We start from the raw sequence: 21,382 nt of genomic DNA on the forward strand, positions 1-21,382 counted from the left end.
GGCTGAACTCTAGGATATGTGAAAGGGAGTAGTGCACAGGAAAGCTGAGGAACTCAGTTAGAACCAAGTGGAGAAGAGCTTTAAAATGCCAAACAGAGGAGTGTATGTTTGATTTGAGAGGTAATCAGAAGCCACTGGAACTGATTGAGCAAGGGAGTGATGTGGTCTGACCTGTGCTTTAGAAAAATCACTTTGGTTGGACTAGCCTTCCAAGGGCACTTCCAGCTCTGTGTTTTGTGGGAATTCACACCAGAATGCCAGAAAGTATTTGACTCATATGTAACATGTTCTTCGTACATGCTTATGCTCAGGCTACTGAAAACAGGCCTCCTAAAGAAAGTCTTTTCCCACTTCAGTTTAAAGGTTGTGTACATGATGTGCTGACCTCTCTGTCATCCTTATCTGTTTTGTCATTTTCAGAACTCATCTATGTTTGGTCAATGCATCAGAATTGTAAAATGCACTGTGGTGCAGAGGAATCTGGACCCAGTTTCTAGGCCTAACTTTTCTACTAAGTTGCTTTGTGACCTGGAGCAAGTAACTTCCCCTCTGTAAGCCTTGGCTTTCTCTTCTATGAAATGGACTCCCTTATGGAGTCTGTTGTGACCATCAAAATAAAAAGAAACATGTATATGAAAGGGCTTACCACCGAAAGATAAGGTTTTTTGTTTATTTTTGTTTTTTAATACTCCACTCAAATCCTCCTTTGACAACTTATCACAGCATAGAGCTTGACCCTAGGTTCTGGAAAACTTATGAATCTGTATTCCAAACCCTAGTGAATTCAATCAGACTGGAAAAGACTCAGCAAATGGAGTCTGTATCTGTCATCAGAGGGCTAGCCTCCCTCAGTTTAGAGATGATCAGGACCAGAGAGTTGGATACTCCAAATACAGGATGTTTTTCTCTAAAATAGCCCATGAAAACCACCCACTATGGTCTAGATAGGCTATGGCCTGCATCAATGGAGACAGGACCCAAAAAGAGGAAACCACATATCCTGAAAGTATTAACACAGTATTATAATGATTAAGGTGAAAAGATACCTAGTGACATAAAGCTGGAAGGGACCTTAGGTAGCATCATATCCAGCTCCTTCATTTTATAGACATGAGACCTAAGACCCAGAGAGGGAAAAGCCATTTTTTCCAAGAGATAGACCTAGCACTTGAATCCAGGTCCTGTGTCTCCAAGTTCAATTAACTTTCCATTCCACCATCCTACCTTCCAAATACCACATTGCCTCTCAGTAGAGTTGGGATTAGTCTCAATCTTAATGGAATTAACTCATACATTAGACTCCAAGTTTCCTCCATGTGGGAACCATTGGAAGCTAAGCCAGACTCGGGGTCAATATAACTATACCTGTTACTTTGGGCCAACTCCTATCAAGACCACATAGACCTTAAGGACTGGCCTAGAACTAGAATAGCCCCTTCTTCTTTGGAGGAAAGATCAAAGGAATGTAAAATTTAGGGTATGAAAGGACTTTAGACACGATCTAGTCTAAAGTATTTAATAGATGAGAAAATTAAGCCTACATATATCCCACCCCTACATTTGACATAGAAGGAAACTGAGATCCAGAGGAGGAGTAATTTGCCCAGGATTAGCCAGTATCTGAGCCCACGTCATCTAACTTGAGATAAGTGAGGAGAGAGAGGCAGGTGCAGTCTACACAGCCTACACAGTCCTTTGCCCCCAAAAAAAAGAAAAAGAAAAAAGAAAGAAAGAAAGAAAAAAGCAAGCCTTCCTAGTCAGTTTGGTTCTTCTGGTGTGGGAGGAAGCTAACCACATATTTCTGTGAACCTCACGTTCATCTGCCCCTACACACACCCCCGCATACATGATAACTCGTGTTAACTTTTCAGAGCAAGGAAGTATTCACTTCCCATGCCTCTCACTAAGGCCTCCACTGGTATGCTCAACACTCCACATCCTCAACTTTGCTGACAGCTATAGCATTGGGTTATTGTTTTTACTCATGTTCAAGTGAGGACGCTGTTCCTGTGGGGTGAGCCAGGAGAATCTCATTTCACCTGAGACAGACACAGCAGCCAAAAAAGCTGACGCTATCTTGGGTTATGTGGAAGAGAAGCACTGAGCAAAGAGAATGGTTATCAAACTGTTATAGAGAAGGAAAAGCCATTTTCCTAAGAGATAAACCTAGGATTTGAATCCAGGTCCTCGGTCTCCAAATTCAATTAACTTTCCATTCCACCTTCCTACCTTTCAAATACCACATTGCCTCTCAATAAGGCTGGGATTAGTCCCAATCTTAACTGAATCCATAAATTAGATGCCAAAGTTCCTCCATATGGGAACCATTAGAAGCTAACCCAGACTCAGGATCTCTCGGAATGGATGACCCCAGTACTATAGTATTCCACTCTTGTCTAGATCCAGGATGACTATACCTCAAGGGCTGGGTCTAATTCTAAATCTCACACTTTTCAAAGAGGATTGAAAAGTTAGAGCACATCCAGAGGAGGGTGACAAGGCTGTTGAAGACCAAATGATATGAGGATGGGCTGAAGAACTTGGAGATGTTTTGCCCAGAGAAGACAAAATAATTTTAAAAATTTTTTATTTGATCTTTTGATTTTATATCACCTTTATTTCCCAAAATACCCATCCCTCCCTCTTCTTTTATCAGAGTAAACCATGTTTGTAAGAAAACAACTAAACTAAAAGGAGAGTTAGATGGCTTAGTGAATAAAGCATTGGGATGTGACTTCAAATCTGGCCGTACACACTTACTATATGTATGACCTTATTTGCCTCAATTATCTCATCTGTAAAATGGGGATAAAATAGCACTTACCTCCCAAGGTTATAGTGAGGTTCAAATGAAATATTTCTGAAACACTTAGCACGGTGCCTGGCACGTAAAAATGTCAGGCATTATTATTGTTTTGTTTTATTTTTAAGAAAGAGAAGGAAAAAACTACCTGGAAGGGCTAACATATGCACAAGAGATTAGACTTTTTCTGTTTGACCTCAGAGGGCAGAACTCTGAGCAAGAGAAAGCAGAGGGGCTGATTTTAGCTCGCTATGAGGAAAACCATCTTAACAATTTTTAAAAAATTAAACGAATTGCCTTGGGAGGCAATGGGTCCCCCAACATTGGAGGTCTTCAAGCAGAGGCTTGATGGCCACTTAACATGATGGTACACATAGGGGACTCCTGTCCAGCTACACACTGGATGAGATGCCCTGAATGCCCTCTGAGGTCCTTCCCAACTTGGACATCTCATGATTCCTGAATCCTGTTCGAGGATGGATGCTGATCTAGGAGACAGAAGAGAGCAGCTTGGCTTGCACAGCCCAGGTGCAGCTGGCAAACCCACCAGCCTGAAATCTCAGCTGGTGACCTGTGAACTAAGCAAATTTAATACAGAAGTCACTGAGCAAGAAGCAACCGGGAACTCTGTAGGCTGTGTCATCCTCACAGAGCGACTCTCCGGATTACAACCAGCCTTCAACCCAATTAGAAACTGTTAATTAGTTTTGTGTGCTGCACAACAGTTGGAGAAAAAGGTCACTTTGGTATGTGCACATTCTTTTTTTTCTCTCATTCTCTCTAAGCCTCAGAACTTCCTCCAAGGAACAATAGGAAAGTGGTAGGAAACAGAGAAAAAAGAGCTATACATTTCTCTCCATGGCTCTCTCACCGGTCTGAAAACTTTAGGGTATAGTGAGCCTCATCACCTTTCTGCCCACAGGTTTGGAGGAGGCAGATGATCACCCTTGGCTTCAGCTACCATGATCAATCTGGAGGTGGGGAAGCTGAAAACAGACCAGGTAAGAGGGCTAGTGGGTCCCTCACGTGGTCTGCGACTCAATGATAGTCGGTGTGTGTCTCCCCCTCTGATTGGGACACAGGGATGGCGGGAGGAGAATGACAATGACCACTGTATAGGACCTTTGCTCCATGAGACACTATTCATGGTGTGACTTTCTTCTTGGCCATCTGTCTTCCAACAGAACAGAAATTCTTGAACCTTTTGCGTCACTGGCTCCTCCAGTAATCCAGTGAAGTCTACCAATTCCTTAGAACCATGTTTTTAAATGCATAAAATACATAGGGCTATAAAGGATTGAAATATAATTATCAAAATATAAAGAAAAAAATCATAGATTCCCCTAGAAATCTATGTACAAGCCAGGTCAAGAGATCCTCAATAAAATATAAATTCCTTGTTTTATTTTTATCATTGTAGCTAGGAGGTATAATGGATAGAATGTTGGACCTGGAGTGAGAAGACCCGAATTCAAATTCGGCCTCAGACTCTTACTAGCTGTGTGACCCAAGGCAAGTCTGTCTCAATTTGCTCATCTATAAAATGGGGACGATAATGGCACCTACCCTCCCAGGGTTGGTGTGAGAATCAAGAGATAATATTTGTAAAACAACTAAGCACAGCATCTGGCACATAGTAGGTCTACATAAATGTTAACTTGTTATTATCAGGCCTTTCTGGGCTTCAGCGTTCTTATCTCTAAGAGGCAGGAAATGATGCAGTCCTGCCTATGTTGAAAGCATGTTAGGAGGGCAGCTTACCCTCCGCTAGGACCACAACCATTCATACAGGGCCTAGGAGTTGCCTGACTCTTTTCTGCTCATGATGCCACCTGGATAGTAACAAGCAGAAAACAATAGTGAGCTGTACACTAGAATCATCAGGATAATCTTCATTTCTATAACCACTGCAAGTGGAGCAAATCTTCTGCAAGTCATTTAAACTCCTAGGAAATATAACGCACTGGAGCAATTCAAGAACATAGATTTAGAGCTGAAAGACACAATAGAAGTCACATAGATCAAGCCCCTAATTTTTTTTAGATAAGAAACTGAGGTTTTCTTAGAGAAGTGACATGACCCACCCAAGGTCACACAAACAATAAGAGGCTGAGCCAGGATTCGAATCCAGGTTTTTCTAAACTCCATTTTTCCACCACAGTGGCTGCTATTTTTTTTCAAGATGGCAGATGGAAGAACCATAAATAGAACTGAAAGTACATTTTGATACCTTGATCAGGGAATTGGATTCCATCACAGTCAGTCAGCTCCTTTGAAAGTGACCATGGAGCACACAGACAAATGTAAGAGGCTGAACAGCCAAATGGACCCAGGCCTCACGATGTTTAATCAATACTACTTATTCCACCACTTTACAGAGAGACAGATGAGTACTGACTTCTGCCATGTCTTGGGGAGGCAGTGAAAGAGTGATTCCCTTTGTCATCCTAGGTTGAAACAAAAACGGCTTAGCGCAGTATGTTCCCCATGGTCTAGACTATCCTTCTCAGAGATTGGGCTGTAGGTTGTAAAAAAACAAAACAAAACAGAGTAAAATACCCTTCATGCACATGGTCAGAAATTAAATCAAGTCTCTCCTTCGGGATGGCATTTACTGTGGTGAGCTCTGTTGCCACACAGATACACAAATCCATTTTCTTGTGAGTTGGTGCAACACGGTAAATAGAACATTAGACGTGGAAGTCAGGAAGATCTGGACTCAAATTCTGCCTCTGACTCTACAGGACCATGGACAGGGCATTTCATTTATTCCTCCTATTCCTCATATTTAAAATGGAGACAATGACACCTGTGGTCTCTCCCTCTCTGATGTGTTGGAAGGCTCACTGTGGGCAAAGCACTTTGCAAATGGTAAAGCACAATATAAATGTAGGTATTTTTTCTAATACCTTACTTACTGGAACCCAGTGAAAACAGTTCTAGTTTTCTCTCACTGTGGATTAGAGGATTTAATTTTTCTTTTGTTCACAAGTTAGAAGTCAAAGCTTAGGTTTGTCTAGAGCAAACTTGCTGACAGATTTCATCATGCTACCAGATTTCTCCACTCTTTTATACTCAAGGGTACACATTATCTCCTTCAGGCCAATGCAAAATTGTTTTTGTTTGTGTGTTTTTAATGCAGTTGAAGAGTGGATTGATAGCAACTTGAGGATTCACCTCTTTCCAACATTCCAGATGTCTAGCAATTTTAAATTGCATTGCTTATAGTGACTACCTCACTCTTCAGGTCTTTTTCTTTTTTCCTGAGGAGGACCTATGATTTCATCTATGTGTAAAAACTTCATCCAGCAACTGGTCTTGAATTCATAGTCAGAGAGAATTACCTGAGACCCCGAGAAAGGAAGCAGTATACCCTAAGCACACAGCTAGTACGTATCAGAGGCAGACGTCAAACCCAGGTCTTTCTGGCCACAGAGCCAGCAGCCCTCTTGGTCTATTGTGCTTGGCTGTATCTAACACTTGCAAAATTAAGTAGAGGGGTGAATGATGAAAGGTTAAGCACAGGGCTTTGGAGGTGATAAGGAGAATAAAGATAACCTAGTTTAATCTCTCATTTTACAGATGAAGAAGCCAGACCAGAGAGTGATGTCTTTAATGATTTAACACATTTAGCTAGTCAAATCAACAAGTATTTATTCAGTTCTTACTATATGCCAGGCATCAGCTATGTATAGAGCTGGGATCTGAACCTAGGTCTTCTGACCCCTCTGATTAAGAGTTCAATACTTCTTACCAAGACACCAAGACAACCTTCCAATTCACTGGTTTGCACCCATACTTGTTCATCCATTAGGCTCTATAACAGAAAAGTCAGGGAATGTGCTTATGAATAAATGGAAAGGAAAACTGTTTACATGATATAATTTAAGGGTCACCAGGGAGGACCGCTGCCCCAAACAAGCTGATCTAATAGGGAGAACACTGGATTAGCAGCCACTGAGACCCGACTCTGCCACCAATACTCCGTCTGTATGACCTCAGGTGAATGAATGATTTTGCCTCTCCACCTCTCAATTTCTTCATCTATAAAATGAGGTGTAATAAAATTTACATTCCCTATGTCACAGAACTGTAATGAAGATCAAAGGCAGAAAGATGTGTAAAGTTCTATAAATTTGAAAAGATATTTTATACACAGATAAGCTTGTACATATTACATATTGTGTATACACATATATACATATATATTTATAGGTCATCCATTTATTATCATTATAATTGCCCTTAATCAATGCTGCAGAGTCCATTATTAGGATTGCTTTTCTTTAGACTAGCCATTAGCCTTCTCTAAATATCTTTATAAAAAATTAACTTTAATTTCTATCTTTTGTTTCTATAGCACCTTCATTTCCCAGTAAATCCCATCAGAGTGAACCATCTGTTATAAATAGATAGGTAGGTAGGCAGATAGATAGATAGACAGACAGACAGAGGGAAAGATAGATAGACAGATAGATGAATGAATAAAAATAAGAAAGAGAAGATGGGGGTAGGGAAGCAATTTGGAAAATTAATTTACGTTATTCAAATTTAATGGTATATGTTCTATACCCATAGCCCCCACTTCTGAAAGGAAGGGACATATACTTTCTTATTTCTTTTTTGGTGGCAAGTTTGGTCATTTTAATTGCACAACATTCAATTTTTACTGTTGTTCTTTCTCTTTGTGTTGCTAGAAACATTGGGTATGTGGTTTTCCTGGTTCTGCTTAGTTCCCTTTGTTTAAGTTCATATAAATCTTCTCATTATGCATCATCTTTGAAAATGCACTTATTCAAGGAGTGGAGGTAACATTCAGGTCTTTTTACATCCCACTGGATGGATTCTTCTGGTCACTTTCCTCCCTTAAAGGAAACTGAGGCAGTCAGCTAGAATACCTCTTTCTGCAGGTCTTTCACAATCATACCAAAACTGTTTGGTGATGAAAGAACACTGAATCTGGAGTCAGGAAGACCTGAGTTCAAATCCAGTCTCAGACACTGACTAGCTGGGTCACCCTGGGCAAGTCATTTAACTTCTGTTTGCCTCAGTTTTCTCAATTATGAAGTGGGGATAACAACAGCACCTACCTCCCAGGGATGTTACGAGGATCTAGTATTGTAAAGTGCTTAGCACAGTGCCTAGCACATAGGAGATACTATACGAATACTAGTCCCTCTCCTCCTTCCCTCTGAAATTATCTGTATAAGTTGTTTCCATGTTGTCTCCCTCATTAAGACTGTGAGCTCCTTGAGGGCAGGGACTATGTTTTTTACTTTTCTTTGTATCCCTAGTATTTAGCACAGTATCTGACACACAGTAAGCACTTAATAAATGCACCTTAGTAACAGCACCTACCTCTCAGGGTTATTGTGAGGGTCAAATGAGATCACGCATATAAAGCTCTTCGCAAACTTTAAAGCATCATATAAATGCCACCTATTGTTAATATTGTTATTGTTGTGACTGAGAAGTGGCTAAGAGAAGAGGCAGGGACCACTAAAGACCAGCTCAGTCACTTCTATTTTGCAAAGGTCCATCCTTAAGAAATGATATCACAGATCTAGACTCTATCCTCCAACTTCTTGTCCAAGTATTCCCCTGGACCCATGCCACCTGCCATGGTCAGCCACTGGCTATCAAATGGGCCAGTCCTATTTCCCAGTCAATTTCTTAAATATGGACCTCACAAGGCCCAGACAGAACCATATCAGCCCTTTATTTTCAAGTGTATGAACATCTCTTTCCCCAGGTTCAGAGGAAGATGACACAAAAAGAAACCAGAGACTGCTGGCTCACAGGAAATCCTTTGCTTCTCTGATGCTGAGTTTCAGTTTGAATCTGTTTGTCAGAGACCTGGAGGATCTCTGAGCTCGAAAGGAACTTCAGAGGTCATCTAGTCCAACCAGAGCCTGAGCAACCATCCCCGGCAGGTGTCCATTCAGTCTCTATCTGAAGACCTTCCTTTGGGCAGAGTACCCACAGGTAAAGATATGATACCCTATGTGGACAAAGGGAAGGGAAGATAGAGAGGAAAGAGAGAAAAGAGAGAAAGGAGAGGAAAAAGAAGAAAGAGAAGGAAGGAAGGAAGGAAGGAAGGAAGGAAGGAAGGAAGGAAAGAAGGAAGGAAGGAAGGAAGGAAAGGAGGGAGGGAGAGAGGGAGAGGGAGAAGGGAGGAAAAAAGGAAGGAAGGGAGGGAGAGAGAGAGGGAGGAAGGTAGGAAGGAAGGAAGGAAGGAAAGAAGGAAGGAAGGAAGGAAGGAAGGAAAGAAGGAAGGAAGGAAAGAAGGAAGGAAGGAAAGAAGGAAGGAAGAAAGAAAGGAAGGGCTATGTTTCCCAACTGGCTAGTTTCATTTGTGTCCCCAGTAGGGCAGCTCACCTCCCTGATGCCATGATCTTCTTCAAAAATGGACAAACAACTGCAATAACAACAACCTTAAGCCCTCCAAGGATAGAGAACTCACAAGCTCTTACAATAGCCCATTCCACTTTTAAAAAGCTTTGATTGTTAGGGAATTTTTTGTTTTTGTTTTTCCTTAAGAGAGTCAGAGTGATGTGGGGAAAAAAAAATTCTGGGCTAAGAGTCAATGGAAGGCCAGGTTTCAATCTTATCTCTTATACTTACTAGCTAGGTAAGCACTGTAGCCCTCTAAACCTTGATCACTTCATCTGTAAAATGGGCATAATAATGCTTATCATACCGACTACACAAGTTTCTCGTGAGGATCAAATAAAATTATTCCAAGTGTTTTATAGACCTCAGAACATTTTATAAATGCCAATTGTTAATGCCAAACTGGGTTAAACTCTACCTCTCTTGAACTTCCATTTCCTAGTTCTGCATTCTGGGTCCAAGCAGATCAATGAGTCAAGTCAATAAGCATTTATTAAGTGTCTATTCTGTATCAGGGATTGTGCTAATGTCCGGAGATACAAAAAAAGGCCAAAAAAGCCTCTTTTCTCAAGGAGCTCCATCCTTCGGTGGGGAGGGGAGACAGCCAGTATACAAGCAACTATGTACAAAGAAGATATATACATGATAAATAAGAGTAGAGGGAAGGCCTGGGGTGTGTGTGTTGGGGAAAGAGGAATGGCCAAGAAGGGCAGAAGAGGCTGAAAGAAAGCCAAGGAAATCAGGAAGCAGAGGTGAGAGGGGAAGTGGAATGGCGCATGATCAAGGCAGAGTCAGGAGATGAAACATCATGTGTGAGGAACAGCATGAAGGCCCAGGCTACTGGATTTTGTAGATTCTAATCATTCCTCCACAAGACAGCCCTTCAAATCCCGTGAATAAAACTATCAAACACCATCATCTCGCGGCCCCATTTCTCAACTCCCCAAGGAAGTCTTTTCTTCTCCTGTCTAGCCATCCCCAATGCATTCAGCTGATCCTTGGCTGCCATGATCTCCAGTCCCTGAATTGTCCTATAGATTGCTCTCCTCTAGATAAGTTACAACAGTTTGCTAATGTCCTTCCTAACTGAAGTCAATATCCCAGATATAGTCAAACAGGGCAGAGTCCAATGGGAATTATACCCTACTGTCTTTTTATCCTAGGTCTCTCAATGTGGCCTAGGATCATGTTAACTTTTCCCACCACTGTACCATGCTTTAAAGATTCATCTTATTAGATTGCTATTTAACTTATCAGCTACCCCTTCCCAGATTTAAGTCACCTGTAGATTTCATCAGTATATCTATGCCTTTATTGGAGTCACTAATAAAAATGTTCAACAACCCAGGGTAAAGGACAGGGTTCCCATCCTATGCACTGCACTTTTGGATTACTTTAATCATTAGGAGAAGAAAAAGGAAGAGGAGAAGGAAGAGAATGAAGAGGAAGAGAAAGAGGAGGAGGAAAATGAGGAGAAGGAGAATGAGGAGAAGAAGGAGAAGGAGAAGAATGAGGAGGAGGAGAATGAGGAGAAGAAAGAGGAGGAGGAAAATGAGGAGGAGGATGAGGAGGAAGAGGAGGAGAAGGAAGAATAGGAGGAGGAAGAGGAGGAAAATGAGGAGGAGGAGAAGGAGGAGAAGGAGAAGAATGAGGAGGAGGAGGACAATGAGGAGGAAGAAGAGGAGAAGGACGAGAAGAAGAAGAAGTAGAAGAAGAAGAAAAATAAGAAAACAATTAATATTTTAATAGTACTTTAAAGATTGTGAAGTCTTACACATTATCTCATCTGATCCTCACAGTACCAAGAAGTAGAGATTATTACTATCATCATTATTTTACAGATAAAGAAACTTGGGCTTAGGAAAGTTGAGTGACTTGCCAAAGGTCATATAGCTGATGTTTCTGAGTCAGGATTCAAATTAAGTAATTTTGACTGCAAATCCAGCATTTATCTAGTATATTGCCTTGCTTATCAGGATAGTCGAGCAGCTGGGTGGCTCAGTAGATAGAGCCCTGGACCTGGAGTCAGGAAGACCTCTAGACACTGACTAGCTGTGGGACCCTGGACAAATCACTTAACCCTGTGTGCTCCAGTTTCCTCATTTGCAAAATGAGCTGGAGAAGGAAATGGCAAACCCCTCCAGTCTCATTGCCACGAAAACCCCAAAATGGGGTCACGAAGAGTTGGACACAATTGAAATGACTGGACAACAATCTCAGGACAGTAGCTTTTCAGCAATGAGACAATTGTGCCCAAGGTCAGATATCTTACATCCATCCATATAGGCACCCAGATTCCTAGAGGTTGATCCCACAGGAACTAATTCCACCACATGCTTCTATTGATTGTTCAGTGCTCTAAACTGAATCATGCCATCGTGATATTGTTTCTACAATCCTCAAACTGAAAGCTGAATTGATTTGAGTCTATGGGCAAAGTTGTGTAAGCTTGTCTAATTCTCTCTTTTTTTCTCAAATCCTCTGAACAATCGTACTGAAAGAGGATTGAGAGAAAGAACCCAGGCTCTGGAACCCAGCAACTTGGGTTCACATCCACTTTGCTTAGATAAATGACCTTTGGCGAGTCATAACCTCCCCAGATTTGAGTTTCCTTACTCGTAAAATGAAGGCATTGGCTTCTGAGGTGCCTTCTGGTGCTAGTCTATGATGCTGTGATTCTATTGGCAGTCTTAGAATAGACTAGACAGGGTTTGGCCCTAGCATCCATGCTGGGCAGACAACTAGATATGCCCAGGGAGTGGGCATATCCCATGCTATTAAAGGAGAAGGTGGGCAAACTGATTGACATGGCTGATTCTAAAAGCCAATGAGAAATCGACTTCAGGAGTTTGGGAATAACAGCCTTTATATTCAGATTAAACATGTCATAATGATCTAGTTCCAAGGTGGAGGAAACTTTAAGTGGATGGTAGAAGAATGAAGTGGAAAGAGCTTGGAACCTAACATCAGAAAATAGAGGGTTGAGTCTTGATTCTGCATTTTGCTAGTTGTATGACTCTGCACAAGTGATTTCTACCCTAAACCTCAGTCGGCTCCTCAGGAAAACAAGGGGTTTGGCCTAGATTGTTTCTAAACTTCTTTAGGTACTTAATGTGTGTTGACTTATTGGCAGATTGATTATGGCTCTAAATCTGTGATCCTATGTGTTTACCAAGCTCTGGCTCTTAAAAAACTTCAGTGTGTGTGTGTGTGTGTGTGTGTAGAGAGAGAGAGAACATTTTGGGGGAAAGGAGGAAAGGAAAAGGGTGACAATCTTGGAATCTTGGCACTCTTGGATGGGTCATGGAATATTTCAGTTAGAAGTAACCTTAGTGTTCACAGATGAGATACTGAAGACAGAAAGTTTCATGACTTGTCCAAGTAGCAGATTCAGGAATCTCAGTCCAACACCAGCCCCCAACTCCACCCCATTTCATGGAACAGGAAAGTGAAGCTGACAGAGAGGGAAAAGACTGCCAAAGATTACACATCTAATTAGTGACACTGCAAGGCCTAGAACCCATGACAGGTCCCCTGACACTGAATCCAAGGCTCTCCTGATCAGTTATCCTTAGTCCTAAGTAAAAGGAAATAAATTCGTTTTGCTGCACACACTAAAAGGCTGTCTGTGTATGTTAAAGTTTAGAAGGTGAAAGAGAGCCGGCAAATACATGTTTCCCTACCGCAAGAGTCAATTTCATAACAGCAGATAGAAATCCCAAATCTCAAAAGCTGTTTCAAAAAAAGAATACTGACTAATTTCAAAAGCTTTGTTTTATTCATTTGCCATGATACCATTTTCGCATGGGCCTGTTTGCCCAATATTGCTGAATCCTCTCTCTGGAGAAGTTTCCAACAGAAGAGTTCTATTGGCAGAAATCCAATGGTGGGGGGGGGGCAGTGTGAGGCCAGCTTTGAAGGGCAGGGAACTCCCCTCTTTGTTTGTGAAGTGGCCAGATGGACTGAGCCTCAGTCTTACCAGCCAGTAATAGATCATCCCTGCTCTTTCCTGAGCCTTTGCTACTGTGATCTTCCTCTTTCAATAACACCATCTCAGAGACCCACACCTACATGCAGCAGGGGTTTACAGACTTGACTACGAAAAGGCAAAAACTGAAATCTTACATCCAATTTCTCTCCAAGCAAACAAGAGCTTTTAGCTGAGAATTTGAAAATCGAGACTGTGTCAGTGTGGACACAGCAGTGACCACGACTGAAAGATTCAGCCATCACCTTTCTAGGAGGCTACACTGATGTGTGGCCTGAAGACTCAAGGTGTGAGTAGGGGTGGGGAGGGGCCCCATTGGTTCAGAGAAGGGAGATGTTTCAGTGGCCTGATGAGTTCCTAGAAACACGGATCATTCGCTCCATCACGTCCTGTCCCTTCACGGGAAGGAGAGATTCAATCGCAAAGGCTGAATCAGAGACATGAGGTAGGTTGATTAATGAAAGACATAAGGACCATCTCTGCTGAGAAACAGGACGATTGAGCTACATGTAAGTGTGATGACACTAGTGACGATGAGAACTGGCTTTTGTATAATGTACTTTATACGTGTTACCTCACCGGATCCTCACGAAAAAACATGGTTAAACGTATCATATAGGTATTTCTTCAGTGTTTCAGTGAGCAAATGAGATGTTTGTAAAGGGCTGTAGCACAGTGTTTGATACAGCATAAGCACAAGATAAATACTTATTTCCTTCTCCCCATTTTTCAGATGAGGAGCCTGAGGCTCAGAGAGACAGTATCACATAATGGCAAGAGTGTTGGACTTGGAGTCAAATGGCTCGAGCCCTAATTACTGCCTCAGATGTGGGCAAATCATTTAACCAACTGATCACTCCATAAGCATTTATTAAGCACCTGTGACAAGCACTGGGAATACAAAGATGTAAATGAAACAGCCCCTGCCCTGGGGGAGCTCACAGTCCCTCAAAGAACCTCAGTTTCCTATCTGTAAAATGGGCATCATAACCCCTACACTAACTCATTGAATTATTGTGAGGAAAACTGCTTTGTAAGCATTAAGGCCCTGAATACAAAGAACTTACTATTATAACTATTATGATGGTTTGGCCCCATAGTTCCAGAGCAGAGAGGCCTGGGCAAGATTCACAGGTCATTCCTGACTACAAGCACAGTACTCTTCAACACCATAAAATGCTAATAATGATAATTCACATTTCTATAATGTGATTAAGGCTTGAAAACATTTCTCTCTCAATAACCCCTTGAAGAAGATCATGCAAAGATTATTATTACCATTGGAGGAAAGTGAGACCTATCATAAGATGAAGATAGCTGTTATATATTAAGCTTTCTCTCCTCCAGGATAAACATCCCTGGTTTCTTTAACTATTCCTCTCAGCATCCTGAGTTCTCTATTCTGGCTATGTGCAATTTGTCAGCATCTTTCCTAAAATTCAACACTCAGAACTCATGCTGGGACTCCAGTTGGGGTATGACCAAGACGGAGTAGAGGGCGCCCATCACATCCTTCCTTCTGGATGCATCAACAAAGACTTAAGAGAGAATTCACTTTCCTTCAGTCGCCATGTGATACAATACACCGTCTAATCAGCATGTGGAACCAAGGTTTCAGATCGAACCCTCCCACCAACAAAACTAGATTATGAGAAGGCTGGCTAGGAACAGAGTCACCTGGGGTGCACTGGTAGTAAGGAGGAATGAGGAATATAATTCCTTTCTGCAAATGTACATCTTTCAAAGCAATAAATAAATAAAAACCAATGCCTTCTGCTTTCCATACAGCCCTGCCTCGCAATTATTTATTTTGGACTAAGGCAAGGCTCATGAGTTCTGGTGAACACTCAGAGTCTCTGGGAGATGATAACACACAGGGGACATGATTTTCCAAACTTATGTTGAGCACACACACTCTTTGCCTTGGTTTTGCCCATAGGTGAAAAGGCTTGCTGACCTAGAAAAAAATAAATTTAAAAAAGAAAAAAAAAACTTTCACAAAGAAGCCCCTGTAGACTCACAGAGAAATCTCAGGGCTGTGTGGTAGCAGTGACTTGGTATTTTTCTCCAAGTTGTTATTTTTTGTTTTTAATTTTAAACAGTGGAAGTGGGTTCTGGAAATCCCTAGGTTTACACAGGTAAGAAGTGGAATAATTCTACTATGAACCTGCTTGTGACAGGCACTAATTGTATCAACCTCACCTAAAGCAAAGTGATTTAGAAACTGATTAATTGGCCTGTGTAGACAGCTAAATGAAAACATTTCAGGTTCAAAAGCCTTAGTTCAAAAGACTTAGTGACCTACAGAGCTAATTAATCTGAGAGACATAGCCACATATTCTGGATGAAGTCATCTAACTAAAGAAAAGAAAGGAAAAGGAAAGAAAAACAAGTTTTTCACCAGTAGAAGTTACCTGAGGTTTACTAAATTACCCAATCATGAAATCTAAAGGAGTTAAGTCATCTAGTCCAACCCTTCCCTGGTAAATGGATATTTATTCCCTGCTTAAAGAACCACCTCCCCCCAAAATGGGGAACACACTGACTCCAAAGCCACCTTCTTCTACTTTGGGTCAGTTCTGATAGTGAGGAAGTTATTCCTTTCATCAAGCCAAAATGTGTCTTTTCCCTCTATCCTTCCTAGTTCTCACCCTCTGGGGCTCAGCAGAACGTGCCTAATCTCTCTTCCACATGAGAGCCCTTCAGATATGTGAAGACAGGTATTACGTCTCCCTTCCTCCTTCCTCCACTCTGCCCCCCCACCCCATATCCCAACACTACACAAAGCAAATGACTTCCCTGAAGATGCTCTAATGAGCTAGGTCTACATTGACAACCAAAATGGAATATTTCAGGTTGAAAAGTCTCCTTTGGAACCTCAGACATCTGGCTAGGCTATTTATGGCTCTCAATAATCAGAAAGACATTGTCAAAGATTCTGGATCATTTAGTTAAGAGGAAAAGAAAACCTATTTTCTTCTTCAATAAGAGTTTTTTTGAGATTTCTCTGTCTAGAATTTCCTGGACGGCCAATTCTCTACTTTGCCTGTATAGAAACAGTTTGTTATAATTATTACAATGAGATTGCTGCTATGCATGTTTTGCTGAACCAAGGCCCAAAGCAAATACACTCTAGAGAGCGGAGCATAATGGCAATACCTGCCGTTATTTGAACTGATGTCAGTAGAGCGTCCTCTCAAAAGTCTAGATTGAACTGAATCAAGAGTCATTCCCTCCTAAACATGCACGGAGTCCCAAACTGCCTACCCTTGATAAATTACCCTTCCCTTCTCAGACTACACTGTAGTTGTTCTTCTCCATAATATAAGGTATTTCCCCCAGCCAATGATGGGGATTCCATGGCTGCTAAAATTAACTCTGACATGTTTGTCCACTATTATCTTGCCCAGATGATGCAAAATGCAGCAACCCTGCCCCAAATCAAGTGTCTGTCCGTCTGTCTTACACTTACATTTGCATTCATTCTGGGCCTTGGCCTGTCTCTCAGCAGGGAGAGGAGTCTGGGGTATGCCCACCCTTTCCAATACTCAGTGCAGTAGGAGGGTACAGTTGAGTTGTTAATATCATCATTTCTGGGAGCACTAAACTGGAACAGTGTAGCAATGGAAAAAGGAAACGAGATGAGACACTAATTGGGAAAAAAATCACAGGACAGTCCTCACTACCATCAGAAGGCATAAAAGGAGACTGTGGACGGTCAGAAGGCAGAACTCTGCAGATGTAGCAAAACCTCCAAAACTAGAAACATACAGCATGGCAGGGGAGGGAGAGGAAGTAGGAAGTAAGGTGAGAATCCCATAACCAGTACAGGTCAAGCAGTAGTGTTCCCAATGCCTTGAGAGAAAAATAAAGGGATGGAGTATATCCCTCACCAAGGATTCTCACTTGGTAATGATTCAGAGTTTTGGCACCGCTGTGATAAATAAACAGAAAAACATATTTTATTCTATACTGAACACCTGGGTCTCACCAGTATGAGTCTAGCCCCTGAAAAAAATATTCTTCCCCTCTCCTCTAATTCACCAATGCTATTGAATTTTCCCCAGGACTCACAGGTTCCCCAAACACATGGCATTCACTGCAATTCAAACTTAGACCAGTAAGACCATCATCTAGTTGAGTATTTTAGGATTCACAACAGAGTATGCACCCCCAAACCCACCCAGGTCCCCAGCACCAAGGTGGGAGGGGGAAGGCCATGCACACAGCATCCCTCTCCAAACAAATTCTTCTTGATTTCGCCTCATCCCTACAACCTCTCTCCTGCCTTTTCCAGCTCGAACTGCACATGAAAATCAGAATTTATGGTACATATGTTTGTGTTCCACTTAATAAAAAAACTCTATATTTTAAGATAAACTTTGTTAGTAATTCACGAGGTAAGTGACTATTTATGCTAATAAGGCAGAAATATATTCTCAAGCATAATGCATTACATAAATTTGAATGCAAAATGTTCCATTATGAAGTAAATACAGGTAATGCAAATAATAAATTACCTCTAATAAAAATTATAAAGGATGTGTCTTCAAAGGGAAAGAGGCTTCAACTTGCAACCGGGAACAGCTTAAAGAGAAAAGAATTAATAAATGGTGAATTACTCTGATGATTACTTAGCCCATAATTCACCTATTCATAACGACTTGGAGTAATCAGACCGTTGTTTCACATCCTCAAATATGAGGCAAGACTGTTTCCCCAGCAATTCCACCCTTATCAGATTATCGCGTCTGATTCTATTAATTTTCTTCCATGAATCTGCTAACAGTGATTTGTGATTTACTTACCCTGCTAACTGATCTGAAGACTGTTAAAAGGATTTATCTAACACTGTACCTAAGAGCAGCTTAGCCAGAGCTATCAGTTACTTTGAACAATTCTTTTGCAAATCAATTCCATTGGTTTCATAGTTAAATTTAGGGAGCAGTGTTTAGTTCACTGCCATAAAACCAGAAGCTAGATAAACAAAGGTTGTAGGGGGTCTACTCAATTTCATAATTCATTGCTCACTGTCCTTTGCATCTATCTATCTATCTATCTATCTATCTATCTACCTATCTATCTGCCAGTTCTCATAAGTTAGATCCAAGTCCATATATCTTGTCATCCTGAATCCTGTGCTAATCTTTATAACTTTGGTTACAAATAGTTTTTTGCATTGAACTTTACTGTGTGTACTTATTTGAAATCACTATTGTGTATTCAGATATCAAGGTTTTGCATTTACATATGCTCCAGGAAAGCAAGCTGTCCCCAATCTCCTGCAGTAAATATACACTGATTTCACAAAGTTAAACCATATTGGTATGAATTGGTCATGGAGGTCAAGTCCACGGTATTCTCAATTAAGGAATTTTATTCAACAGAGATCCCTATAGTACAGATAGCAAGAGAACAATAAGAGGGCAGAGGTGGGGGTTGCAGATCATATTATACTTGGATGAGATTAGCATGGATAGATGGGGAAAGAAGTATTAGGCAAAGGAAGCCTAAGGAAATTTGGCCTGTTATCGGCTGGAAAATCTGAAGGCTGAATAGTGCTAATTAAAATGACAGGATTCAATTGTCACAAAAGAAACCCTGCTATTAAGGGTCTGTAAATGTTTAGATATCCCTCATGAAAAAACTGAATTATGAACTCAGAAACTGCAAAAGATGAAAATGCCCATTATAGGAATGAGCCACTCCTGGGACATCTAAAAGCTGTCAATGAGGTCACCTTTGTCTTAAGGAAGCTGTACAAATGAGAGGGGCATACGTGATCATGTAACAGTGGTACCCAACAGTAAGCCAAGTCATGAAATGGTACAGGTACTGCTTCTAATACTCCACGTCGACACATGGAGAGTCTTTGGCTTTAATTTACAGCAACTGCTGACAGCAGCATTTGTGAGGGTCCATAGAATGTTGATTCTTCTTTGTCTTCAACAGAGTTTACTCAGGAAACTCAGGAGTTTGTATGTGTAGCTACCTTATATAATGCCTCTCCCAACCATTTAATGGAATGAGAATAATTTCTTCAAACTCTTATCAAAAAAAAATCCTATAGTGAACAATTGTAAACGGTATCAACATTACCAGTAAAGAGACTTAGATCATTTCAGATAAAGAGATAAATGAGCACATTTGGGCCAAAAAAATAAAGCCGCTGAAAATTGTAGCACTACCATGTGAAGATGCTAAAGGACATGCCATATTTATCTTATTTAGGGAAAGCCTAAATGGAAGAAATAAATCTTACCTTTTAGTCACATGATACGAGCCTTTCAGTTTACCGGGTATAAAATCTTTACCAATAAGAAAGTAAGGCAGGGGGAGGGCTATTTGATTGCGTAGATATGGGGCTAATGACAAATTAATAAACACAGTTCATTCCTCCTCACAAAGTACTATTGGATAACAACCCTGCTAAATGGAGAGAAGCCAGAACAGGGGAAGGTACACAGTAGTCCAGGAAATTCTGAAAGTGGAGAATTTCAGGTGGATAATTTCTATAGATCTCAAATCATTTGGGGGAGTCCCCTACCGGTCCCCACATGGCTCTGGCTACTACCAGTGAAAATGCCAAAAGGCCTACCACAGTCCTGCAGAGTGAGTGACACCCAAGGCCCTGTTATAAATAGCAAAGTATGTTGTGGGGTGGGTGAGACCGTTCTGAAGTGCAATGTTCAAAGAAGCTGGTTTAATATATGACTAAGTGTCAGAAGTCAGGTTTCTGAGAATTACTTTTCAGATAAACAACTTTATAGCACTGCACTTAATCTTACTTACTCAAGACATCTCATTTATCACTGAATTACAAGTAACTTTAATTCTATTGATATTGCCATAAAGTGCGCTAGAAATCAGGGTTGGCAGTTTTAAAGGTTTGGGTCCCAGCTACATCTCAGCCTAGGGATCACACGCAGGAATCGAAAGGGGTCTTTCGGCCAGTCCCCACCTCTGACAACAAAGCGTTGAGGGGATTGGAGAAATGGGTGACGGGCAGGGAGGCACTCTTGGGCCCAGAGAAAGCCGCCGTAGAACCACCCTCCCGATTCCTTCCCTCAACAACTTCCTCAGACCCTTCCCCTATCCGCTCCAAGGCTCCCGACCCACACACCAGCTTTTTCCTTGAATCAACAAAACTGGACACGCATCAATTTAAACTGACCTTTGCCGAAAGGTGGCGCTGTCGAGGTTAAAACCAAGTGCATCCAACAATGGTTTTCACTCCTCGCTCCTTTTTCTCGATTTTCAGAATTTTGTTCAAACCCCCTCCACCACTCGCCAAAAAAAAAAAAAAAAAGTAAAATAAATACGAACAGCTCTCGATGCACTGCATTAATTAAGCAAACCAAAGCTCTATGCAGGGCCCAAGTCTTGCAAAGGCAGCGTCCCCTTTTATACAGAATTCTTCCCCACACCCCCAAATCTCTGCCTTCCTCTGGCCTATCGCTTTAAAATCTTAGAAACAGAGTTTCTGCATAAAGTCTAAAAAGAATCGATCCAATAAATAGAATTAGTTATTAGCATGTGCAGCAAAGGGGGAGGGGACGTCCTCTCCAGCACCACTGACACCCCAATTCCCGGGCAAATCAAAGAGCCCTGTTTACAATTTAACCCTTGGCGGGAAGCACATGTGGGCGGGGGCTCCTGCTCCCCTCAGTGTCACGATCAAGTACGAAATAATTAACTTAAATGAGAAAGAGCAAAGGGCATAACACCCTGATAAACGGAGGTCAGATTATACTTACACCAGGTGTGTGTGTGTGTGTGTGTGTGTGTGTGTGTGTGAGAGAGAGAGAGAGAGAGAGAGAGAGAGAGAGAGAGAGAAAGAGAGACTGACAGACAGACAGACAGAGACAGAGAAGAAGAAAAAGATGGAGAGGACGGAAAAGGAGAAGAGAAAAAGGGAGTAGAGAAAGGGAAAAGGAAAAAAGGGGGTGGGTGAGTAAATAAAAGGCCAAACTAACAGGCAAAGTCTAAAAAGGAGCTCATTCGGAGTTCAGCTACTGCAACTCTGGAGCTGTTCCTGAGTTAACTCTTGAGAACTTTCTCTCTCTCTCTCTCTCTCTCTCTCTCTCTCACTCACACACACACACACACACACACACACACACACACACACACTCCCCAAGGGGCCTCAGCAGCCTCACTAGTGCATTCAGCCCTCTGGGGCCGGGATTCTTCCGAAA

General features: G+C 41.5%; 1 long non-coding RNA gene across 1 annotated transcript; it reads right to left on the reverse strand.

Moving 5' to 3' along the window:
• Positions 1 to 6,482: 6,482 nt before the first annotated feature.
• On the reverse strand, positions 6,483 to 20,465 carry LOC118843562. Its single transcript, XR_005009922.1, has 3 exons — positions 20,359 to 20,465; positions 17,705 to 17,771; positions 6,483 to 6,620 (listed from the first exon to the last, which is right to left on the reverse strand). It is a non-coding gene; the product is annotated as an uncharacterized LOC118843562 (long non-coding RNA).
• Between the last annotated feature and the right edge of the window lie 917 nt (positions 20,466 to 21,382).

This window comes from Trichosurus vulpecula, chromosome 3, assembly GCF_011100635.1.
Source record: "Trichosurus vulpecula isolate mTriVul1 chromosome 3, mTriVul1.pri, whole genome shotgun sequence".
NCBI classification, from domain to species: Eukaryota; Metazoa; Chordata; class Mammalia; order Diprotodontia; family Phalangeridae; genus Trichosurus; species Trichosurus vulpecula.